This window comes from Bufo bufo, chromosome 4, assembly GCF_905171765.1.
Source record: "Bufo bufo chromosome 4, aBufBuf1.1, whole genome shotgun sequence".
Classification (NCBI taxonomy): Eukaryota; Metazoa; Chordata; class Amphibia; order Anura; family Bufonidae; genus Bufo; species Bufo bufo.
Window position 1 is genome coordinate 408188654 of NC_053392.1, and position 26982 is coordinate 408215635.

The following is a 26982-nucleotide window of genomic DNA, read 5'->3' on the forward strand; positions in this document are numbered from 1 at the left end:
GAGGTAAAAATTGCAGACACTTTGTCGGGATCTCAAACCCAAGAGGCAAAGGAGTTTGTAATAAAAAATAAAGATGTATTTTCTGAGCTACCTGGTCGAACAGATATAATTAAACATGATATTGTAACCGAACCAGGGGTCAGAGTCAACCAAAAGCATTATAGAATACCTGAGGCTAGACGTAAAGCTGTCTCCCAAGAAGTCTAAACAATGCTTCAGTTAGGGGTTATAGAGGAGTCCCATAGTGACTGGTCTAGTCCTATAGTCTTGGTTCCCAAACCTGATGGCACCATACGTTTCTGTAATGACTTCAGGAAACTGAACACTGTCTCAAAGTTTGATGCTTACCCAATGCCTCGAGTGGATGAGCTGATTGATAGGCTTGGTAATGCTAGGTTCTTTACCACATTAGATCTTACAAAAGGTTACTGGCAAGTACCGTTGACTGAGGGGGCCAAAGATAAAACTGCTTTTAGTGTCCCTGATGGCCATTTTCAGTATGTAGTCCTTCCCTTTGGTTTGCATGGGGCCCCGGCCACATTTCAGAGGATGATGGACAAAATTTTAAGACCACATCGTAGATACGCAGCTGCCTATTTAGATGATGTGATAATCCATAGAACGGATTGGGAAAGTCATCTACCCAGGGTAGAAGCCGTCCTGAATTCTATTAGGGAAGCAGGGTTAACCACGAGTCCAAAAAAATGTGCCATTGGGCAAGAAGAGGCAAAGTACTTGGGGTACATGATTGGGCGAGGAGTTATAAAACCTCAAATAAGCAAAGTGGAAGCCATCCAGAGCTGGCCAAGGCTTTTGAACAAAAAACAAGTCAGAGCATTCCTAGGTTTAACTGGTTATTATAGGCGTTTTATTGAAAATTTTGCCAGCATTGCGAGCCCTTTAACAGACCTTACAAAAGGGAAGGATTCAACCATGGTCAAATGGACCACGGAAGCGGAACAGGCCTTTCAGAACCTGAAGCAGGCTCTATGTGCCCACCCAGTGTTAGTCACACCAGATTTTAAAAAGGAGCTCATTGTGCAAACAGATGCCTCGGATGTTGGTATAGGGGCTGTGTTGTCGCAAGTAAGGGCTGGGGAAGAGCATCCTGTAGTATACCTGAGTAAAAAGTTAAATGAACATGAAAAGAAATACTCCATTGTAGAAAAGGAGTGTTTGGCAGTTAAGTGGGCCATAGAAGCTCTCAGGTATTATTTGGTAGGGAGAACATTCAAACTGGTAACTGACCATGCTCCCCTTAAATGGATGTGCCAAAACCGTGAGAAAAACAGGCGAGTGACCCGATGGTTCATGTCTGTAACGGACCGTTTCAGCAGACAAGGGGTTAAAATCCGTTTAGGCGATAAGCCCCTTTCTGAGAGACAGGCACAGCTACTGCAGGATACACCCAACTCCCGAACTGGATACAAAATAGCACTCCAAACTGGAACCTCACGAATAGCTGCTAGCAGACGAACAGGGATCAGCTTACATTTCTGGCAATCGGTCCTCTAACAGCATACAGCGGATCCCCCCAATAACGAGACAAGGCTCCGTGTTGAGGGTCAAGCAGTGGTCTGACTGTACTTCACGTACAGCCTCTTTTATTCATAAACCACAAACATAGTACTGCCCACAGGGTTTTGAAATACAACCAATCAGTAATTTACAACACATACAATGTAACTACAGCAACCAATCGTTCACACCCCCAGAGGACCAGAATGAAGACTGTGACATAGGACAAATACAACATATCCCCACAATGCATCATGGTCTCCTCCTCTCTGTCCCAGAGACAACCTGAGGAGCAATCCAATTATCTCTGAGGACAAAGGGAGATCGCCAATACACATGTGAGGACAACAGAACAGACATCACCATTTAAACACACAATGGGACAATGGCACAATAGAAACACACCCAGCATTTCATCCCAAGCTGACAAGTTACACTTATTATAAATTGTTACAACTTTGTGAGTTTACATTGGCCATACATATAACTTGTTGGCTGGTGCAGATGATGCAGAGAATAATCAGACATATATGGATGGCTGTAGTTTACTTGGATTCATTTGTATTGAAGAGACATACAGCAGAGAGCATGGTGCTCATGTTAGCACAGGAGATATAGAGGAACAACAACCATAGATAACAGGAAAATGCAATAACAGATAGTCAACACACAGAACATTATGATAGAGTATTTGTGTATAGTGACATCTAGTGGTCATACTCAATACTTCAAATACACAGGGAAATAAACCAAGCAATGTATAACATAGCATGAAACAATGTTCAGTCTCCAACATAACTAACATCAATTTAAACAGTATAACTTGGGGACAAACCTATCCAAAATTCTCTTGAATAGGTTCAGGGGTTTAAAAGTTAGTATATGGCCCATAATCCAGGGGCAAGAGGCCAGCAGCCAGTCCTCTCCAAAACCCAGTGGCGAGGTTGGTTTCACCACACATCTCCCCCCCCCGAGGGAAGACTAACCAGATACCTGACCTCACGCTGGTCGGTACCTGAGTTAGTCTGGCAGCCCACCCACAACCCAATACTGGACCTGTTGAATTTAGTAGCCTGTCTCTGTCCAGTGAGTCCACCAAGGTTATGTTGGAAGCTGGTACTCCCGGTCTCTGTGTTGCTCCCTGGCTTGGAGTGGAGGTTGCTTTGTGGGCAGGGATCAGCGGTACTCTGCCCTGGTGCCAGCGCTACCACGGAAGAAGCCTGGTTGGAGCCTGGTTGTTGGAGGGGGAGACCGACTGTCTCTACCCCCTGTGCTGTAAGTGCAGAGACCACGGTCCCATCTGCACTGTTGTGGGGCTTACTGTCTCCCCCTGGTGCGTTAAGCTGCCGCTGGGGAGAGAGGGTAACAAGCTCCTCTCCCATACATACTTCCAGCCGCTGGGGAGTGCGACCGACCGTCTCCGCTCCCAATACAGTGTCCTGCTGCTGGGGAAAGGAGACTGGGCTCTCTATTCCCTGCTGGACACTCTGTCGCTGGGGGACAGGACCGACTGTCTCTGCCCCCTGTAACTCCGCCTGCCGCTGGGGAATGGAGACTGGGCTCCCAATTCCCCAAAAATTACTCTGCTGCTGGGGGGCAGGAAAAACTACCTCTTCCCCCTGTAACTCAGCCTGCCGCTGGGGAGGGAGGACGCTGCTCTCCTCTCCCTGCACTTCACACTGCCTTCCCGGCATATCACTCTGCTGCTGGGGGGCAGGAACAACTACCTCTGCCCCCTGTAACTCAGCCTGCCTCTGGGGAGGGAGGACGCTGCTCTCCTCTCCTTGCATTTCACACTGCCTTCCCGGCATATCACTCTGCTGCTGGGGGGCAGGAACAACTACCTCTGCCCCCTGTAACTCAGCCTGCCGCTGGGGAGGGAGGACGCTGCTCTCCTCTCCCTGCACTTCACACTGCCGCTGGGGAATGGAGACTGGGCTCCCAATTCCCTGCAGGACCGGTGGAGAGACCTCAGTCCCATCTCTACCGGCCACCTGGGGTCCTTCCCAGTAACACTCTACAATATCTGCCCAGATGAATGGGTCTGGATCTGGGTCTGTCACCTTACCGTCCTGCTGAGCCTTCTCAATGGAGTGGAAGAGATCTCGGTAGTCCTGCTCCAGTTCCCACTCCAGGGTTGCTAGGTGAGCCAGGTCTTGCTCTACCTCATGGGGGTCATCCCACTCATGCCTCCCTCTCATAGAAAATGTCCTGAAGTCTGGACTGTACAGGGCTCCCGAAGTCAGGCTCTGCAAAGGACTCCCATAACAAGCCAGGACCATAAAACTCCTCTCCCTCTGGCTTGTCATGTTCGGCTGTCCAGGGTATATACTGTGCCATATACCACCAAAGCGCCTGGTAGGCATCCTCCAGCCATAGCTCCTGCCATACCCGGTGCTCTAGTTCCTTCACCCATTCCTCCAGGGGCTGCTCTCCCAGGAAGGGCATCCGCAGGGCCACTTGCTTCTGCAACCGCTGCTCTTCACTGGGGAGACTCTCACCCCGCTGGTATTGTAGATTATCCAGGGCCTGGTACCAGATGCCTTTCCTTAATGCATCCCGGCCATCCAGGTCCTCCTCCTCGTATAACACTGCTGGTTCCATCCTGCTGCTGTCAGGGACGCTGTACTGGGACATGCGTTGTCCTTAAATTGTAGAATCCACAGAAATGGTGTCTCCTGTAGCTGTCCTAGTTGCTGTAGGAACGATCCCGCTGCTTGACACCAATGTAACGGACCGTTTCAGCAGACAAGGGGTTAAAATCCGTTTAGGCGATATGCCCCTTTCTGAGAGACAGGCACAGCTACTGAAGAACACCAATGTCCCGAACTGGATACAAAATAGCACTTCAAACTGGATCCTCACGAATAGCTGCTAGCAGACGAACAGGGATCAGCTTACACTTCTGGCAATTGGTCCTCTAACAGCATACAGCGGATCCCCCCAATAACGAGACAAGGCTCCGTGTTGAGGGTCAAGCAGTGGTCTGACTGTACTTCACGTACAGCCTCTTTTATTCATAAACCACAAACATAGTACTGCCCACAGGGTTTTGAAATACAACCAATCAGTAATTTACAACACATACAATGTAACTACAGCAACCAATCGTTCACACCCCCAGAGGACCAGAATGAAGACTGTGACATAGGACAAATACAACATATCCCCACAATGCATCATGGTCTCCTCCTCTCTGTCCCGGAGACAACCTGAGGAGCAATCCAATTATCTCTGAGGACAAAGGGAGATCGCCAATACACATGTGAGGACAACAGAACGGGACATCACCATTTAAACACACAATGGGACAATGGCACAATAGAAACACACCCAGCATTTCCTCCCAAGCTGACAAGTTACACTTATTATAAATTGTTACAACTTTGTGAGTTTACATTGGCCATACATATAACTAACATCAATTTAAACAGTATAACTTGGGGACAAACCTATCCAAAATTCACTTGAATAGGTTCAGGGGTTTAAAAGTTAGTATATGGCCCATAATCCAGGGGCAAGAGGCCAGCAGCCAGTCCTCTCCAAAACCCAGTGGCGAGGTTGGTTTCGCCACAATGTCTCTTCAAGATTATAGTTTTACAGTTGAACATAGGCCCGGGCGTCAGCTTGGAAACGCAGATGCCCTGTCCAGGATGTACTGTTTAAGGGCACAGAGTGTTCCTACCCCAAGGTCGAAACAGGGGGGGAGGATATGTGACAGGACCAGGGGGAAAGTGGTAGAAGGAGTCTACATTTCACCTAGGTTCCTGTCCTATACGTTCTAAAAAGCAGCCAGGGAATTGACAGCAAGGAAAACTAGGGTTTCTCTTTGCAAGGGTTTTGTTAAAAAACCTGGTTAGAAGGGCCTGGCTGCTTGGAGCAGGGAGAGTTGGGTGGGTCCCTGCTCCAATTAGCCACTCCAGGTATTCAGGGTAACTGTGGCTAATCACCTTGGAACCTGAGTGTGCTATAAAAGGGCAAACAGCTCACTAGCTGATCTCTCTCTGCTCCTGGAAAAGCCCTTATGTGTGAGTAAAAACAATAGTGTGTTTTGTTGATGGAGCTGGGCACAAGGCTCAGTTTCATGTAGTTAGGGACTACTGCCTGTCTAGAAGTAGTGGCCAGACGGCCAGGTATTTCATTTGTTTTGAACTGTTTTGTTCAATTCTTTTTCTGCAAAAGTCAATAAAACTGGCTGAGGCCAGTTGCACCATACTTGCTTGGACTGGACTGTGTTTTATGTGCCTATAGCGCCCGTCTATCCCAGGAGACGGCGGTCCCGTGAGCTAATCCCGCTACACCCCATTGAGAATCTTTCAGATGTGCTGGAGAAGGCTTTGCGCAGCAGTCAGACTCTACCATCATCAATGCAAGATCTTGGTGAAAAATGTATGCAACACTAAATGGAAATAAATCTTGTGACATTGCAGAAGCTTATCGAAACAATGCCACAGCGAATGCGTGCCGTAATCAAAGCTAACGAAATATTAGAGTGTGTGACCTTTTTTTTTTTTTTTTTTTGGTGGCGACTTTTTTGGGGGACAGGCAGTGTATATTACCATTGTGAGTATACAGCTTCTTTGGAGACATATGTCTCCCCATAGTTAAAGACTATAAGCCAAACCTATGTAGCTTGCTTCTGCAGTCATACTTTCATCTGTTCTCTATCTTTTATAAGCATGCATCAATATGTTAGCAAGACAAAGGTTGCAGGTCTAACTTTTTATTGAATTACTTATACAGTGCCTTGAAAAATTATTCATACCCCTTGAACTTTTCCACATTTTGTTCATCTTATACCAATAAGTTAAATGTCTTTTATTGGGATTTTATGTGTGACCAAAAGAAAGTAGCAAGTATGTGTGAAGTGAAAATAATACATGGTTTTCAAAATGTTGCATAGTTGATACGGTTGAAAAAAGACATAAGTCCATCAAGTTCAACCAAGGTATAGGTGGGGACGCGAATCTCAGAAGGAAGTGAGATCTAAACCCTTTTTAAAACTGTCCACTGTTCCTGCTGTGACCAATGTCCTGAGGAAGTCTATTCCACAGATTCACAGTTCTTACAGTAAAGAAGCTTCGACGCTTCTGGGAACTGAACTTTTTCTTCTCCAGTCAGAGGCAGTGCCCCCTTGTCTTTTGAGGGCATTTTACATGGAACAGTTTTTCACCGTATTTTTTGTGTGGCCCATTTATATATTTGTATAGGTTAATCATGTCCCCCCTTAGACGTCTCTTCTCAAGATTAAATAAATGTCATTCTTTTAATCATTCTTCATAACTAAGACCCTCTATGCCCCTTATCAGTTTAATTGCTCTCCTCTGTACTTTTTCCAGCTGCAGAGCATCCTTTCTATGGACTGGTGCCCAGAACTGAACTACACATTTCACATGAGGCCGCACCAACGCTTTGTAAAGTGGTAATATTACATCCCTGCCCCACGAGTCCATGCCTCTTTTAATGCATGACAATATCCTGGTGGCCTTAGAAGCAGCTGATTGACATTGTATGCTGTTATTTAATATACCATCTACAAGGACACCCAAATCCTTCTCTATAAGTGACTCTCCCAATGTTACATCCCCTAGGACATATGATGCACGGAAATTATTACTACCAAGATGCATATCTTTACATTTATCCACATTGAACCTCATTTGCCAAGTTTTTGCCTAATCACTCAGAGTGTTCAAGTGTTCACAACTCTCTAGACACAGTCCTTCAACCAGTTTTCAATCCAATTACAAACTATACTTTCTAAGCATTTATATATTTAAAGTATTGTTGGGGATTTGTTTTGCTCTCTTTTGCTACCTGCTATTCATTTTGTATTTTTGCAAGTTTTATCTCCTTTTTACAGATTTTGTTAAGCCCTTTGTAAACTTCAAAGGCTACATCTAACCCCACAGATTTATATTTTTGAAATGTCCTTTTTTGTAATTTATTGCCCTTTTTACAGTAGCTGTAAGCCATGGGGGTTTAATTTTAGCTGTTTTTTTGTGCAATTTCTCAATGTGGATTTAAAGCTCTCCCATTTTATCCTCAGTATTATTATGTGACAGTAGCTGCTCCCAGTTTATGTCCTGAAATGTTGCCCTCAACCCAGGGAAATTAGCCTTTTTAAAATTCAGTGTTTTTGCTCTGCCTGACAGTTTGCTTCTTATAGTGTAGGGGGAATATAATTATATTGTGGTCACTATTAACTAGTGTTTCTTGACCAGTAACATTTCCAACAAGCTCTGCATCAAGTTTATAAATAAAAATCTGGAAAGTGTGGTGTAGTGCCCTGGAGCAGGGGATACTTTGACGTTTGGACATTTGTGAACATTTGCCTGTTTCCTCTATGCAAAGTTATAAACATCTTATTATTTCAGTTTATAAAAAGGTTGAGAGATCCGCTCACCTCTATTCCCCCAGGGTAGGTGCACCAACCACTGTTTGAGTACACCCCTCAAAAGTGCTAATAATAATAGAAAAAATATATGGATGGGCACTCGTATATGGAGGTAAATAGGACACTATTATTAAGATTTTACATAAAAAATACAATCACAATATAAAATAAAATAGTATATAAAAAGGTGAGTGATACAATGAGAGAAGGCCAGTTGTTGTGGCCTGAAAGGTACGTGAAAGGTACGTGATCTCTACACCAAACCGGACCTTCAAACCAGCGGTGAAAGACACGTGGGATTTATTCACAAGCCCCCGTAAGTCACAGGCAAAGGTAAGCCCACATAGTGGGTAAAGATCCTTGACGCACTATCTTTCAATAACTGGGAAATAACGAACTGTACTAAAAACCCTAAGGACTCTCGTCATAGCGATCTAAACCTGGACGCCAATATAGGAATTTCCTAGAGCTACAAAAAAGATTGATACAAAAAAGACGATTATAGTTTGCGGACACATAAAGAGACCGGTTATTTTTCTTAAAGACTATCAAGCATAGAGGAAATTTCTTATATACAGAGTATTATTCCTAAGTACATGAATAATTAAAACAGGACAATTTTATAAGTATGTGATTTAGTTGTTCATGAAATTATAGAGAAACATTATTGAACGTAGCAGGGACTGATCACCGCAATTATCCGACCTATTATAACATCTAAATTCCCAGGACCTTATAGCCCTGTGAATAAAAAGTGAGGATTTTTATTGGGTTATCAGCCCCAGTTTTACAAAATACCACAACAACTGACCTTCTCTCATTGTATCACTCACCTTTTTATATACTATTTTATTTTATATTGTGATTGTATTTGTAATGTAAAATCTTAATAATAAATTGTGTCCTATTTACCTCCATATACGAGTGCCAATCCATATATTTTTTCTATCTTATTATTTCACTTCAAAAGGTTCACTTATACTGTTAAATACTGTGTAACTGCATTTTATTTGTATGCTCTGATATATATCCTGTTAATTTGCACTGTATTTTCAAGGCTCTGTGGAAGGGGTTAATGAATACTAAGAGACTGTTAGGACTTTAAATGAGAAGCTGGTAATTTTCCACAGCTGCCATAGAGTTATGGCCAGCTGTCTTTAGTTGGCCGGTGCATGCGCAATATGAAAAGCTGTTCCTCTGCCCATAATGGGCAACGCAGTGAGCAGGTGCGGGCCAGTTCCTAGCCTGACTTTTTCTCTTGCCGCTCGTGACATCCGCCGGCTCCAGGTAGAGGAGGAAGTAATAATAGGACAGAAGGGCGGGCCATAGGGTTGAAAGAGGTGTGTTTTTCTGGTCACATCGCCCAGTAACGCCACCCCTGGGCACCTTCAGAAGCTCATTTGCATACGTTAAAAAAGTTTTTTTTTTCATGATCTGGACAAGGGACACAGAAAACAAAAGTACCATTGTAATGAGGGTCAAAGAGTCTATAACCTGATCTGAGCAGTCTAAAAAGCTCAGGTTAGGTGAAAGACTCCCTTTAAAAGAAGAGCAGAGTTGTTTACCACTAAACCCTGACAGTTTGACCTTTTTGAATGTCTGGTTTTAGCTCTGTTGTTATGTATGGAAACTTGTTTTTGTCTGGAAAAACTGCTGTGTCATTGCCATTGAGTATCATTGAAGCTCTAACATAAGTCTATGAGAAACGGAAAGTGTTACAATGTGCTGAGTTTCTCCACTCCACCCCTCCCACTAGAAGGTTCTAGTCTAGTTAAAGCTGTATATAAGGAGAGCAGCCAGAGCCCCTAGTGTGCTGCAGTTAGGGACCAGTGCTTGGAGTGAAAGAGTAATGCCAGCCTCCATGAGTGACTAGAAGACGCTGAGATGGGGATGCTGAGCCACAGACCATGGGTCACTAGCCTTGTGATCAATGAGCCACCCGGACTACTGAGCTTCAGACCGTGGGCCCTTAACCAGTATTCCAGCCTTCTGAGAGAGAGAGAGAGAGAGAGAGAGAGGGACAGCTAGCTCAGGCTTTTCCTCAGCATCAAACCCTTCTTCTGCCAGGGAGGAGACTGGAGAAGCCAGCACAATGCCTCGCCTGTATTGTTTTATACCTGACTTCCTCCAGTAAAGAAGCACGCTGGTTACTGCAGACCCTGACTTTCTGGAATTAATTCCCATTGGAGTGCACCACGCCACACCATCACTTCCAGAGAGCAGTAACACGTGGTAACACCTCAATGGTGTCTAGGGGACCCAGCGTAAGCGTTGGGGCCACCCCAAACCCAGCCACTGCATGTGGCATGCATTTATAGTCAGGCCCCCTTGAGTCAATCCATAATAGGACCACCTTTTGCTGCAATTACAGCTGCAAGTCCTTTTGGGGTATGTCTCTACCAGCTTTGCACATCTAGAGGCTGAAATTTGTGCCCATTTGTTGCAAAATAGCTCAAGCTCAGTCAGATTGGATGGACAGTGTCTGTAAACAGTAATTTTTAAGTCTTGCCACAGATTCTCAATGCGATTTTAGGTCTAGACTGACTGACTGGGCCATTCTAATATATGAATATGCTTTGATCTAAACCATTCCATTGTAGCTCTGGCTGTATGTTTGTTTAGGGTCCGACGAAGCGCTAGTTCAGCGCGAAACGGCCGTCACCGCCGATCCCCAGTGTAGGGCTTGTTCCGCTCCCCTCCTATCTGTTGTATTTGCATATGAAGGAATAAAGCTTGGAAATTTTATTAGCAACTTGTTGAGTGCCGCATTTTTCTCTCTCTCATCACTGCTCATTTGTACCTGTTGTCCTGGCATTCTGTGCACCACAGAAGATGTTGCTTATATGCTGAATGGTCGGGGTCTTACCGTCTATTGAGGTTGTTCCAGCTTGTCATAGTAGTGCCGCCGTTTTCCACTGTTGCTCTTCATTTATTTATTCAGTATGTTTAGGGTTGTTGTCCTGCTGGAAGGTGAACCTTCACCACAGCCTCAAGTCTTTTGCAGCCTCTAACAGGTATTCCTCTAGGAAGCTGGAACACTGATCAGATCCACTGTCCCAGCTGAAGAAAAGCATCCTCAGAGCATGACTCTGCCACCTCAATTTTTCATGGTGGGGAAGGTGTGTTCAGGGTGATGTGCAGTGTTTGTTTTCCACCACACATAGCGTTTAGCATTCAACTTTGGTCTCATCTGACCAGAGTGCCTTTTTCTAAGGCAGGAATTCTGGAGTACATAACTAACAGTTGTCCTGTGGACAGATTTTCCCACCTAAGCTGTGGATCTCTGCAGCTCCTCCAGAGTGACCATGGGCCTCTTGGCTGTTTCTCTAATTAGTGCTACCTTGCCTGGGCTGTCAGTTTAGGTGGATGGCCATGTCTTGGTAGGTTTGCAGGTGTGCCATACTCCTTCCATCTTAAGATGATGGATTGAACAGTGCTCCATGAGATGCTCAGAGCTTTCTATATATTTTTTTATAACCTAACCAGAGATGTCCCGAACTATTCGCCGGCGAACAGTTCCCGGCGAACATAGCTTGTTCGCGTTCGCCGCGGCGGGCGAACATATGCAATGTTCGGTCCGCCCCTATTCATCATCATTGAGCAAACTTTGACCCTGTACCTCACAGTCGGCAGACACATTCCAGCCAATCAGCAGCATACCCTCCCTCCCAGACCCTCCCACCTCCTGGACAGCATCCATTTTAAATTCATTCGGAAGCTGCAGTCTTAGTGAGAGGAGGGACAGTGTAGCTGCTGCTGATTTAATAGGGAAATCGATAGCTAGGCCAGTGTATTCAGTGTCCACTCCAGTCCTGAAAGACTCATCTGATCTCTACTGTAAGGACAGCGTCCTGACAGCACCCCAAAAAGCCCTTTTTAGGGCTAGTACATCAGTCTGCTTATTTCTTTTTTTCCCTCTGTAATCTAATGTTGCCTGCCAGCGTGTATGTCAGGCTCACAGCGTATACTGTGCCCACTTAGCCAGTGCCACCACTCATATCTGGTGTCACAGTAGCTTGCATTTAAAAAGAAAAAAACCTTTTTGGACTGTAATATAATAGCAGTCAGTTGCCTGCAAGCGTGTGTGTTTCAGGCCCTGCCAGTGCACAGAGTCACACCAGTGCAACTCATATCTGGTGTCACAGTAGATTACATTTAAAAAAAAAAAGAACAATTTTGACTGTAATATAATAGCAGTCAGTTGCTTGCAAGCATGTGTGTTTCAGGCCCTGCCAGTGCACAGTGTCACACCAGTGCAACTCATATCTGGTGTCACAGTAGACTACATTTGAAAAAACAAAACAATTTTGACTGTAATATAACAGCAGTCAGTTTCCTGCAAGCGTGTGTGTTTCAGGCCCTGCCAGTGCACAGTGTCACACCAGTGCAACTCATATCTGGTGTCACAGTAGATTACATTTAAAAAAAGAAATAAAATTTTGACTGTAATAGATTGAATAGCAGTTAGTTGTCTGCAAGCGTGTGTGTCAGGCCTACAGTGTCTACTCTGCCAACTTCTGCCAATGCACAGTGCCACTCATATCTGGTGTCACAGTAGCTTGCACGCATAGTACAGCTAAACTAATCTAAAAAAAATGACAGGCAGAGGCAGGCCACCCCGCAGGGGCCATCGTGGTCGTGGTGCTGTGATTCCCTTTGGCCCTAGAATAATGCCCAGTGTTCAGAGGCCACGTACCTTGAACTAGAAAAGTTCTGAGGACAGTGTTGACTGGCTAACACAGGACACCCAATCTTCTACAGTTTCCGCTCGGAACCTTGACGCACCATCCTCCTCCAGCTCAGCTTTGGGCACCTCTCAAGTTACCACTCGCCTGCCTGCCGCCACCACCAACACTAGCACCACAGCTGCTTCACTTGATCTGTCAGAGGAGTTATTTACACATCAGTTGGAAGAAATGAGTGATGCGCAACCATTATTGCCAGAGGATGCAGATAACAGGGATATGTCTCAGTCAGGCAGCATTACACACATGGACGTACGGTGTGATGATGATGATGTTGTACCCGCTACTGCTTCCTTTGCTGAGTTGTCAGATAGAAGTGAAGCGGTTGATGATGATGATGTGTCCGTGGATGTCACGTGGGTGCCCGCTCGAAGAGAAGAAGAACAGGGGAAAAGTTCAGATGGGGAGACAGAGAAGAGGAGGAGACGAGTCGGAAGCAGGGGGAGGTCATCGCAAGGAGCTAGTGGCACAGTCAGACAGCATGCATCGGCACCCGGGGTCAGCCAGACAGCACGCCAATCAACGCATGCTGTTGCCACCACCAGAATGCCGTCATTGCAGAGCTCAGTAGTGTGGCATTTTTTTTGTGTGTCTGCCTCTGACAACAGCGATGCCATTTGCAACCTGTGCCAAAAGAAACTGGATCGTGGGAAGTCCAACACCCACCTAGGTACAACTGCTTTGCGAAGGCACATGATCTCAAACCACAAACGCCTATGGGATCAACACATGAGTACAAGCAGCACACAAACTCAAAGCCGCCATCCTCCTCCTGGTCCAGCATCTTCAGTCACGTCAACTACTGCTGTCCTCCTTGCCCCCTCTCAACCATCCGCCACTCCGTCTCTCGCCTTGAGCAGTTCCTGCTCATCTGCCCACAGTCAGGTGTCTGTCAAGGACATGTTTGAGCGTAAGAAGCCAATGTCACAGAGTCACCCCCTTGCCCGGCGTCTGACAGCTGGCTTGTCAGAACTCTTAGCCCGCCAGCTTTTACCATACAAGCTAGTGGAGTCTGAGGCCTTCAAAAAATTTGTAGTTATTGGGACACTGCAGTGGAAGGTACCCGGCCGAAATTTATTTTCACAAAAGGCAATCCATAACCTGTACTCTATTGTGCAAAAGGAAGTCATGGCATGTCTGGCACACAGTGTTAGGGCAAGGGTCCATCTGACCACTGATACCTGGTCTGCAAAGCACGGTCAGGGCAGGTATATCACCTACACTGCGCATTGGGTAAACCTGCTGACGGCTGCCAAGCATGGAATGCGTGGCTCTGCAGAGGAGTTGGTGACACCGCCACGAGTTGCAGGCACGCCTGCTGCCACCTCCTCTACTCCTCCTACTCCATCCTCTTTGATAACCTCCTCGGCTGAGTCCTCTTCTGCTGCTGCGTCTTGCTCCACATCAACTGCACCCCCCCAGCTCCCCAGGGGCTATTCCACATCCCGGATACGACAGTGTCACGCCGTCTTGGGGTTGACTTGCCTGAAAGCAGAGAGTCACACCGGACCAGCACTCCTGTCCGCCCTGAACGCACAGGTGGATCAGTGGCTGACTCCGCACCAACTGGAGATCGGCAAAGTGGTGTGTGACAATGGAAGCTATTTGTTGGCGGCATTGAATTTGGGCAAGTTGACACATGTGCCGTGCATGGCACATGTGTTGAATCTGATTGTACAACGCTTTGTGCATAAGTACCCAGGCTTACAGGACGTCCTCAAGCAGGCCAGGAAGGTGTGTGGCCATTTCAGGCATTCCTACACGGCCATGGCGCACTTTTCAGATATCCAGCGGCGAAACAACATGGCAGTGAGGCGCTTGATTTGCGACAGGCCGACACGTTGGAATTCAACACTCCTAATGTTCGACCGCCTGCTCCAACAAGAAAAAGCCGTCAACGAGTATTTGTATGACCGGGGTGCTAGGACAGCCTTTGCGGAGCTGGGAATTTTTTTGCCACGTTACTGGACGCTCATGCGCAATGCCTGTAGGCTCATGCGTCCTTTTGAGGAGGTGACAAACCTAGTCAGTCGCACTGAAGGCACCATCAGCGACATCATCCCATTTGTTTTCTTCCTGGAACGTGCCCTGCAAAGAGTGCTGGATCAGGGCGTAGATGAGGAAGAGGAAGAGTTGTGGTCACCATCACCACCAGAAACAGCCTTATCAGCATCGCTTGCTGGACCTGCAGAAACACTGGAAGAGGAGTCTGAGGAAGAGGAGTCAGGGGAGGAATGTGGCTTTGAGGAGGAGGAGGAAGACCAACCACAACAGGCATCCCAGGGTGCTCGTTGTCACCTATCTGGTACCCGTGGTGTTGTACGTGGCTGGGGGGAAGAACATACCTTCAGTGAGATCACTGAGGACGAGGAATGGGACTTGAGTAGCTCGGCATCCAACATTGTGCAAATGGGGTCTTTCATGCTGTTGTGCCTGTTGAGGGACCTTCGTATAAAAAGGCTGAAGGAGAACGACCTGTACTGGGTGGCCACGCTACTAGACCCCCGGTATAAGCAGAAAGTGCCTGAAATGTTACCGAATTACCGCAAGTCGGAAAGGATGCAGCAGTTCCAAAATTAATTTAAAAGTATGCTTTACACAGCGTATAAGGGTGATGTCACAGCACAACGGGAATCTAACAGGGGAAGAGGTGAAAGTAATCCTCCTCCTACCACGACCACGCCGGCAAGGACAGGATGCTTTACAGACGTGTTGTTGATAGAGGACATGCAGAGCTTTTTAAGTCCTACGCATCGCCATAGCCCTTCGGGGTCCACCCTCAGAGAACGACTCGACCGACAGGTAGCAGACTACCTCGCCTTAACTGCAGATATCGACACTCTGAGGAGCGATGGACCCCTTGACTACTGGGTGTGCAGGCTTGACCTGTGGCCTGAGCTATCCCAATTTGCGATAGAACTTCTGGCCTGCCCCCCTTCAAGTGTCCTGTCAGAAAGGACCTTCAGTGCAGCAGGAGGTATTATCACTGAGAAGAGAAGTCGCCTAGGTCAAAAAAGTCTAGATTACCACACCTTTATTAAAATGAATGAGGCATGGATCCCGAAGGGACTGACAGTGGGCGATACATTTGACTAAAAAAGGCCTGATGAGATGAGCTGCCTTGGGCTAAAAATGGTCCAACGCTGCTGTATTTTATCTCTGCATGCCGGATGACTTGCGTGCCTTATCCGCCACCAACTAGGGTTCAAGCCGCAATGTTTTAGTGCACTTTCTGCCTGGAAAACATCAATTTTTCTGGCCGCTGCTATAGCAGCGGCTGCAACAATACCTAATTTTTCAGTGGTGCTGCACTGTGGCTGCAAAAACAAAACAAAAAAAAGGCACGTACATGTGTCAATTCCCCTTCGTGATCGTTACCTTGTTGTGGTGAAGGGGCTTGCGTATAACAATGAAGCGACCACCTCTATGAGTTTGTTGGCAATGACAATGTTGGCACACCCCAGATGATAAGGTCGTTGCTTCATTGTGAACAGACCAAAAGCGATCGGCTGGATAATTTTGCATAGAAAAAACATTCATTTTCTTTGTGATCATCTAAGGTGATCATTAAAGCCTACTAGGCCAACAATGGGCCCACACTGCAGAATCATTGTTTTCTGGGTCACTTAACTGTCACTAAACTACATCAGCACGACCATAGGCTTTGAAAAAAAAAAACATTGCCTGCAATCTCCCAAACCGTGCACACGAGCACAGTCATCACTACACCAAGATTGTCGCATAGAGGAATAAAATTTATGTCATGAGTGTGTAAACTATTGACAACTCTTTGCGGTTGTCTAAAATCTATTCCATACACGTCCCCTGATAGGGGACGTAACAGGGATTAAACTGATAGGAATAGTACTACTTAACACACCACTCATATCTGGTGGCACAGTACATTGCACGGCGCACGCGCAGTGCCCCAAATTGGAAGTAGGAGGACCAACTAAGCATCTTTTTCCATCTCCCGGTTCCTAAAATCTATTACATAGACCGGCCCCTGATAGGGGACGTAACAGGGATTAAACTGATAGGAATAGTACTACTTAACACACCACTCATATCTGGTGGCACAGTACATTGCAAGGCGTACGTGCAGTGCCCCAAATTGGAAGAAGCAAGACCAACCAAGCATCTTTTTCCATCTCCCGGTTCCTAAAATCTATTCCATACACGTCCCCTGATACGGGACATAACAGGGATTAAACTGATTGGAATAGTACTACTTAAACACACCACTCATATCTGGTGGCACAGTACATTGCAAGCCGTACACGCAGTGCCCCAAATTGGAAGTAAGAGGACCGACCAAGCATCTTTTTCCATCTCCCGGTTCCTAAAATCTATTCCATACACTGGCCCCTGATAGGGGACAAAACAGAGATTAAACTGTTAAGAACAGATTTTTAAAAAAAAAAAAAAAAAAGAGGACAGCCTCTGCGGAGCTGTGTATTTTTTGGCCGTGTTACTGAACGCTCATGCACAATGGCTGTAGGCTCATGCGTCCTTTTGCGGAGGTGACAAACCTGGTCAGTCAAACCCAAGGCAACATCATCGACCTCATCCCATATGTGTTTTTCCTGGAGCGTGCCTTGCGAAGAGTGCTGGATCAGGCCGTAGATGTGCATGAAGAGGAAGAGTTGTGGTCACCATCACCACCAGAAGAAGCCTTGTCGTCGTCGATTGCTGGACCTGCGGCAACGCAGAGAGAGGAGTCTGAAGAAGAGGAGTCAGAGGAGGAAGGTGGCTTTGAGGAGGTGGAAGACCAACCACAGCAGGCGTCCAGGCGTCCCAGGGGGCTTGTTGTCACCTTCCGGGGACCCTTGGTGTTGTACGTGGCTGGGTGGAGGAAGAGACCTTCAATGACGTCAGTGAGGACAAGGAACGGGACATGGCTAGCTTGGTATCCAACCTTGTGCAAATGGGGAGTTTGCGGTTGTGCAAATGGACTGTTTGCGGTTGTTTGCGGTGCGTTAAACGGGGAGTTTGGTCTGTCATAGTTTGATCTGTCACTGTGAAGCGGGCGTAACCCTTACACTACCTGATCGATGCAACATCATACCTGATGTTTTAAAGCAAGTTATTCCAAACAATTTAGGAATGTTAGGTGATTTCTGCCCTTTATGGATTAAAACCCGACTCTGCGTCAACTACGTAATTTTCCATGGGAGTTTTGCCATGGATCCCCCTCCGGCATGCCACAGTCCAGGTGTTAGTCCCCTTGAAACAACTTTTCCATCACTATTGTGGCCAGAAAGAGTCCCTGTGGGTTTTAAAATTCGCCTGCCTATTGAAGTCTATGGCGGTTCGCCCGGTTCGCCTGTTCGCGAACATTTATGAAAATTCGCGTTCGCCGTTCGCGAACGGAAAATTTTATGTTCGAGACATCTCTAAACCTAACCCTGCTTAACACTTCTCCTCAATGTTATCCCTCACATGTCTGGTGTGTGCCTTGTTTAACATGATGCTGTTTGATCACTAATGTTCTCTAACAAACCACTGAGGTCTTCACAGGACAGCTGTAGTTATACTGAGAATAAATTACAGACAGGTTGACTCTATTTACTAATTAGGTGACTTCTGAAGGTAATTGTCACACTGGATTATATTTAGGGATACAGGGGCTGCATAAAAATACACACTACACTTTTCAGATTTTTATTTATTAAAAATTTTGAAAGACATGTATCGTTTTTTTTTCGTTTTATTTTTACTTTACATAGTACTTGCTACTTTGTGTTTGTCTGGTCTATCATAAAAAAGCCAAATAAAATACTTTTAGGTTTTTGGGTGTAACATGAAAAAAATGTTGAAAGGTTCAATTCTTTTTCAAGGCACTGTGTAAGGCCAATTTTAAGTTTTGGGTGGAAATCCTCGAGGTGGTTTTTATACATTTGCTTTGGGGGGTCGCTTTTAAGTAAACAGCAATTGATGTGTAATATAAAGGAAATGCAGGGAATACAAAGTTTGTGTTGCTCAATACCCTGGGCCACCAGTAGTTGCAAATAAAATATATGTAATATACATATGACAGATAATTCTCTGTAGTGATTGACAGCCTTCCATCAATGATTATGCATACAGAGATGGCAGAGATCAGTCACTGATAGGACCGCCTCCTTGACTTCAAAGCCCTGAATGATCATGAGTTTAAATGCAGAAAACACTCAGTTTTACTGAATCTTTTCCAACAAAGCTATATGCCAGTCTGCTCAACTCCGCCATGGCGCCCAGCTCCGCCAATGGCGCCTGTAGCTTACATTGCATTTTCATGGCGACAAAGTTTGTTAAAAAATTATCAATAACTATTTATTTCTTTAGAGCTTAATGGGGTATTTCGATCTAGACTTTTGTGGCATATCCGGAGGGTATGCCATAAATCTCAATAGTTGTGGGTCTCACCACTGAGACCCTCTCCTATTTCAAGAATTAGACCCCGTTGTGTGTCCCCATAAATGGAGAGGTGGCTGTACAAACACGGCTCCATTCCCTTCTATTGGACTTTCAAAAATATAATGTACTCAATTATCACTTACTCATTTGTTTTTGAAAGTCCCATAAAAGTAAATGTGCATTAGGCTCTGTGCACACAGTTTTTTTTTTCATATTCAGTCCAGGTTCTGGTGTTTTTGTTATTAAAAATAGCCCAGTCTGCAGCATTATTTTTGACAAGAAAACTACCACATGATTTGTTGGGATCCTTTTAAAACCGGATCCATCATAGCTGTAATGAATAGCTCCATTAACGACTTAAAGGGTTTCTGTCACCCCGCAAAACTCATTATTTTTTTTTTGGATAGTTAGATTCCTCATAGTGCGATATAGGAGAATATAATGCTCTTACTTACTTTCATGCGGCCGATTCTTTATAAAACGAACTTTTATAATATGTAAATGAGGGCTCTACCAGCAAGTAGGGCGTCTACTTGCTGGTAGCTGCTGCAGAAATCCACCCCCTCGCCGTGTTGATTGACAGGGCCAGCCGTGATCTCCTCCTCCGGCCGGCCCTGTCAGTAATTCAAAAATCGCGCGCCTCGCGTCATTCGGCGCAGGCGCTCTGAGATGAGGAGGCTCGTCACCTCAGCACTCCCTCAGTGCGCCTGCGCCGATGACGTCTTCTCTTTCGGTGATGTCATCGGCGCAGGCGCACTGAGGGAGTGCTGAGGATACGAGCCTCCTCATCTCAGAGCGCCTGCGCCGAATGACGCGAGGCGCGCGATTTTTGAATTACTGACAGGGCCGGCCGGAGGAGGAGATCACGGCTGGCCCTGTCAATCAACACGGCGAGGGGGCGGATTTCTGCAGCAGCTACCAGCAAGTAGACGCCCTACTTGCTGGTAGAGCCCTCATTTACATATTATAAAAGTTCGTTTTATAAAGAATCGGCCGCATGAAAGTAATTAAGAGCATTATATTCTCCTATATCGCACTATGAGGAATCTAACTATCCAAAAAAAAAATAATGAGTTTTGCGGGGTGACAGAAACCCTTTAAGTGCACAGCCTAGTTTGGTCATTAAAGGGGTATTTCGGTTTTGCAATTTTCTGCATCAATGGACAGGAAACACATTGGGAAGTGCATTTTGCGTGACAACCCCTAGCTTTGCATAGGTGATATGCTGGAGGAACTGTGCCTAGAGGGGAGGATGAGGATAAGGAGAAAGACATTGACGCAGAAATCCCAGCATTACAACACTGACAGCATTGCCATCACCTGGCCAAGTTGCTGGTGTGCCTGGTCTGGAACCACATTTACTCAGTGGGCTGTGAATGACATATATTGTCCTTGACCCTAGTTAATACTCCATACGTCAATGCTGGCATGAACTATACCAGACACCGAGAGGCCCAAGGATTGGCCCACGGATTGGCCCACCCTCTACTCAACTTGTGCAGGGCTGGTAAAGCTTTTTTGGAAAAGTAATGTCTGCTTGGGACTCTCCACCTTGGGTGGGCACACACCATTAGTTCTATGCAGAGTCAACTACATGGAAAGGGAGGAACTGTAGTACCAGCAACTTGGCCAGGTGCATGTTTAGTTTCTGTGCCATCGGATGAGTGCATGCATACTGTTGTCTTTTTGCAATCACCTCGTGATCGATTGCTGTCGAAACAACTGACAAACAGGAGTAGGAGCATCAGGAGCAGTAGACAACATTTAAGTCGATGGGAAGTAACGACAGCTTCCTTCTGCTGACGTTATCAAGCTCTGACTGGTGGATACGGGGTGCAGGTCGGTGGAAGATGCAGTAGTTGCTGTCAAGCTGTAAAAATAAGAGTGGCACAGTTTTCCCATGACACTTTATGGTGACACTTCATGTGTTTAAAGCAGTGCCGTTGTGCAAACATTAGCACCCTGGCTGCGCCTAACCTTCTGCCCACATATCCTGCATACCGCTACGCTAACATTCCCCAGCTACTTCCCAAACTAGCTAACATGGCATTTACCCTCCAATACTGTGTGATGCCTGCCTGCTGCTGCTTTTATATAACCGTGCCTGTGTATTCCTCTCATGTAGTCTCCCAAGTAGCAGATGGTTTACCCCTCCCGTGTTTGGCTGCAGAGCTGCTTCCCCCCTGCTGTCTCACAGGCACATTTCTATCTTGCTGTCTCACGGGCATGCTGCCACCCTCGCCCTGGATGATGACTATGCCCCCTCTTCATCCAGCTCCCATGTGTGATCGCTACATCATCATCTACATCTGTTTGGTCGTCACTTGTGTCACCCTCACCTGTCTCTTGCACATGACTTCTGACTAAATTCTCGCAACATGTGTTCCTACCCAACTGTCATTGGTAGTTGCATGCCTAGAGGAGTGCGCAGCGGACCTCTCCTCCAAGTCTGTGCTGGCTTGTAACTGCTGACTGTCCTCACAAAGCTTATCCTCGCTGAAAAGCGGAGCTATCATTACTTGGGAGAAGGAGCAGCAAAAACAAGAGGCAGGGTTAGGACAGGTGAGGGCACAGAGGCAGTTCTTGGGACATGCTAATTAAGCGTGGTGTCAGAGGAACCCCCCGATTCCTGGCTGTGTGTATCTGTTGTCACTTGAGATGATGTTGAAGAGCAAGTCAACCATTCCAGTACAGGTGGATTGTTGGTCAAAATATGACTGCTACCAAACCCACTTCTTCTGCCGCTACTTGTGCGACCAACAGCGAAGTATTTGCCACTGCCCCTTCCTTTGGAGGGCCCAGGCAACTGTCTATTGGCCATAGTGTACAGTAACTGTATCAGTAATGTAATGGATTAACTAAGCCTACTTTCACACTTGCGTTGTTGTTTTCCGGTATTGAGATACAGCAGAGGACTGCTGCAAACTGCAATTTTGCATCCGGTCATAAAAACGGAAAAAAATTGATCTGGCACTGAAAACAATGTACAGTACGTCAATGGTGACGGATCCATTTTCCATGGAGCCTAAAAAAACTGATTTGTCACCCCTTGACTTTCAATGTATTTTTAATGACGGATCGGTTTATTTCTGTTTTGATTTTACACAACCGCATCCTAATGGAACGGATGTATCCTGATGTGCAAAATCAAAACTGATCCATTTAATTCCAGTATTGAGATCCTCTGCCAGGTCTTCATACCGGAATTAACTATGCAAGTGTGAAAGTAGCCTAAGAATGTGGCAGTAGTTGAACAAGATAAAAGAGGCGATATATTACACTGCCCTTTAATACTAAGGCACAGTAATTTTCTGTATAAACTACCAAATTAACTGGAAATGTGGCAGCAGTTCAACAAGATGACGACGGCAATATATTATACCGCCCTTTAATACTGAGGCACAGTAATTCTATGTATAAACTAACAAATTAACTGGGAATGTGGCAGCACTTCAGCAAGATGGGCATGGGGATTACACAACCTGCACTGACACTGCTATCTCCCTACAGTCTCTAAATACTCTCACCACGATCTCCCTACACTGTCCCTATCCAGTATTCTTCTATGATTAGCTTTCTGCAACACTGTCCCTAGCACATAAGCGCTTGTCACGTCTCTCCCTCAGCTCACAGTGAAATGGTGGAGACCACACGGGATGAGACTTTTACAGGGTTGTGTGTCATGGTCTTACCTTCTTGCTGTTCTCCTTCGTTTGACATGTGCTGGCGGCCATCTTGGTTTCTTGTAGCCTCCCACCCTGCGGCTCCTCCTTCCCACTGGGAGGAGCTGGATGCCTAGCTCATATATATAGGAGGTCTGTGGCTTCAGTTCCTTGCTTGGTCCTCCTGTGTTCACATGCTTCTAGACTGCTGCTGCTTCTGGTTCCTGATCCTGGTTTCGTCCGACTACCCTGCTGGTTCCTGATCCTGGTTTCGTCCGACTACCCTGCTGGTTCCTGATCCTGGCTTCGTCTGACTACCCTGCTGGTTCCTGATCCTGGCTTCGTCTGACTACCCTTCTGGTTCCTGACTTCTGGCTTCGCAAAGACTCTGCTTCGGTTTCGCCATCCGTTTGGACTTTTGCTTTACAGCTTTATTTTCAATAAAGCCTTCCTATTTTCACTTATCCCTTGTTGTACGTCTGGTTCATGGTTCCGTGACATTAGGACCAAGCCATGAATTCTGACGGTACAGGGCCATCCTCGCTACCCACGCTGGTTGCCAGACTTGATCAGCAGGATCACCTGTTGGGTCGGTTCGCTGTGGCGTTGCAAACCCTGCTTGAACGCACGGCTCATTTCGCTCCCATTGCCGATGGGTCGGTTGTCGCTCCTGGGCCCGCTCCTACTGCCGCTCCGGTTGTTGCGCCAGAGTCTACCCCGACACCTGTTTTTGCACCTGCGGTGTTTCGGGGTATGACCGGTTCTGCCCCTCTTCCACAGCGCTTTGGGGGAGAGCCAACTCAGTGCCGAGGTTTCCTTAACCAGGTGGGCATTTATTTCGAGTTGCTGCCACATGCCTTTCCCACTGAGAGATCAAAGGTGGGCTTCTTGATCTCGCTGCTCTCGGACAAGGCCTTGGCCTGGGCCAGCCCTTTATGGGAGAACAACAATCCGGTGGTTGCCGAGTTTTCCGGTTTTGTTGCTTCTCTTCGGAAGGTATTCGATGTGCCGGCTCGTGCTGCCTCTGCTGCGAAGCTCCTTATGTCCATCAGACAGGGTTCACGATCCGTAGCTGAATACGCCATTGAGTTTCGTACCCTGGCAGCAGAGGTGGGCTGGAATAATGAGGCTCTGGTCGCTGCTTTCTCTCATGGTCTCTCGGATGCCTTGAAGGATGAGGTTGCAGCTAAGGACCTACCAGTGGAGCTCGAGTCTCTTATTTCTTTCCTGATTTTGATTGACACCAGACTCAGGGAGAGACCTTCCTTTAAGGAGAGCCTGCGGAGGTTTTCTAACAGATTGGCGCCTACGTTTGCTGTCCCACCCGTGCCTCCCTCTCCTCCCACGCCTCCTGGGGATGACTTGTCTGGGGGTGAACCCATGCAGCTGGGGTTTGCTCGCCTGTCCGAGGGGGAAAGGGTACTCCGGAGACGCGAGGGCCGATGCATGTACTGTGGTCTCGGTGGGCATTTTCGGTTGGCATGTCCGAACCGTCCGGGAAACGCTCGCACCTGAGATCCTGTCGGGGGCAGATCTTGGGTGGAGTCTCCTCGTCCCCGGTTTCCCGTGTTGACAAACCACTGATCACTGTTGTCCTCTCCTGGGTCGGGGGCTCGGTGACGACCCAGGCGTTGGTGGACTCTGGTGCTGGTGGTTTGTTCATTGATAATGTGTTCGCTGCCGCCAATTCCATTCCTCTGCAGGCTCGAGGTTCCCCACTGGCTCTTGAGGCGATAGACGGCAGACCCCTTCTGCCGCCACACGTGACTCATGAGACCCTTCCAGTGGGGATAGCCATTGGTGCCGTTCACAGAGAGTCGGTCTGCCTCCAGGTTATTTCGTCTCCACACTACTCGGTGGTCTTGGGGTACCCCTGGCTCCGGAAGCATAATCCGACTTTCGATTGGAGATCGGCCGAGATCCTCTCGTGGTCACCGCAGTGTGGGGCTAGTTGCATCCATGGGTCTGTCAAGTTGCTGTGTACTTCCTCGGACTCTCTGTTGCCTCCTGAATACGAGGAGTACCGGGATGTATTCGATAAGGTGCGCGCGGTTGCCCTACCTCCGCACCGCCCATACGATTGTGCCATAGAGTTACAATCTGGTGCCGTTCCTCCTCGTGGCAAAGTCTATCCACTGTCGGTAGCGGAGAATGAGGCCATGGAGGAGTACGTGAGGGAGGCGCTTTCACGCGGACACATTCGCAAATCCTCGTCCCCGGCAGGGGCTGGATTTTTATTTGTGAAAAAGAAGGGCGGTGAGTTGAGGCCTTGCATCGATTACAGGGGTCTCAATCGCATCACGATCAAGAACGCTTACCCGATACCCTTGATTTCCGAGCTGTTCGATCGCCTTAAAGGGGCCACGGTCTTTACCAAACTCGACCTGAGGGCGGCATATAACCTGGTAAGGATCAAGGCGGGCGATGAGTGGAAGACCGCGTTTAACACCAGGACCGGTCATTATGAATCCTTGGTTATGCCCTTTGGGTTGTGCAATGCGCCCGCAGTCTTTCAGGAATTCATCAACGATGTTTTCCGTGACCTGTTGCGGCAGTGTGTGGTGGTCTATTTGGATGACATCTTGGTATATTCTGAATCCATGGAGGCCCACATTCTGGATGTCAGACGAGTGTTGCAACGGTTACAAGAGAACAAGCTGTTCGGTAAGTTTGAGAAATGCGAATTTCACCGATCCCAGGTAACCTTCTTAGGTTACATCATTTCCGCTGAGGGGTTCTCCATGGATCCTGAGAAGGTTTCGGCTGTCTTACAGTGGCCCCAGCCCAGTGGTCTTCGTTCCCTGCAGCGCTTTTTGGGCTTCGCCAATTATTATCGGAAGTTCATCAGGGACTTTTCCATGCTAGCCAAGCCTCTCACGGATCTGACCAGGAAGGGCAGTAATTCCCAGGTCTGGCCGCTCGAGGCCATCCGAGCTTTTGAGGCTCTAAAGTCCGCCTTTGTGTCGGCTCCGATTCTGTCGCATCCCAACCCTGGGTTGCCCTTTGTCCTCGAGGTGGACGCGTCTGAGACGGGAGTAGGCGCCCTTCTGTCTCAGCGTAGAACACCAGAGGGTCCTCTGCTTCCTTGTGGGTTTTACTCCCGGAAACTGTCTTCCGCGGAGTGCAACTATCAGATTGGTGACAGGGAGTTATTGGCCATCGTGCAGGCCCTTAAAGAATGGAGGCACTTGCTCGAGGGTTCGGTGGTTCCGGTCCTCATCCTGACGGACCACAAGAATCTGACCTACCTTTCTGAGGCCAAGAGATTGACACCACGTCAGGCCAGATGGGCTCTGTTCTTGTCTCGTTTTAATTACGTGGTCTCCTACCTACCCGGTTCCAAGAACATCAGGGCGGATGCCTTATCACGGCAGTACTCCGAGCTGTCCAGGGAGGAGTCGATTCCGACTTCGGTCATACCTCCGAATCAGATCCTGGCCGCCATTCGCACCAGCCTGACCTCTCCCCTGGGTGAGCAGATTTTGGCGGCTCAATCTGGTGCTCCCTCTGGGAGACCCAACGGCAGATGTTTTGTGCCTGAGGAGTTGCGCACTCGGTTGTTGCGAACCTACCATAACTCCAAGACCGCGGGGCATCCTGGAAAGAATCAGCTGTCCTGGGCTGTTTCACGTCTGTTCTGGTGGCCTTCCCTACGTTCCGACATCGCCGCATATGTAGCGGCATGCTCCGTTTGTGCCCAGAGTAAGTCCCCTCGGCACCTTCCGTTGGGCCTTCTGCAACCCATAGCCACCGGGGAGCGCCCATGGTCACACCTGGGGATGGATTTCATTGTGGACCTCCCTGCATCCCGAGGCCATACGGTCATTCTCATGATTGTGGATCGGTTTTCCAAAATGTGCCACTGTGTTCCCCTCAAGAAGTTACCCTCTGCACAAGAGTTGGCCACGATTTTTGCCAGGGAGGTCTTCCGGTTGCACGGTTTGCCTAAGGAGATTGTGTCGGATCGGGGGAGTCAGTTTGTGTCCAGGTTCTGGCGCGCCTTTTGCTCCCAGTTGGGGATTCATCTCTCCTTCTCCTCGGCCTACCACCCTCAGTCCAATGGGGCCGCAGAACGATCCAATCAGGCCTTCGAGCAATTCCTTCGTTGCTATGTCTCCGATCACCAAGACAATTGGGTTGACCTCCTGCCTTGGGCTGAGTTTGCCAGGAACACGGCGGTGAACTCTTCCTCTGGGACGTCTCCCTTCATGGCCAATTATGGGTTCCAACCTGCCGTGTTACCGGAGGTATTCTCTCCCCA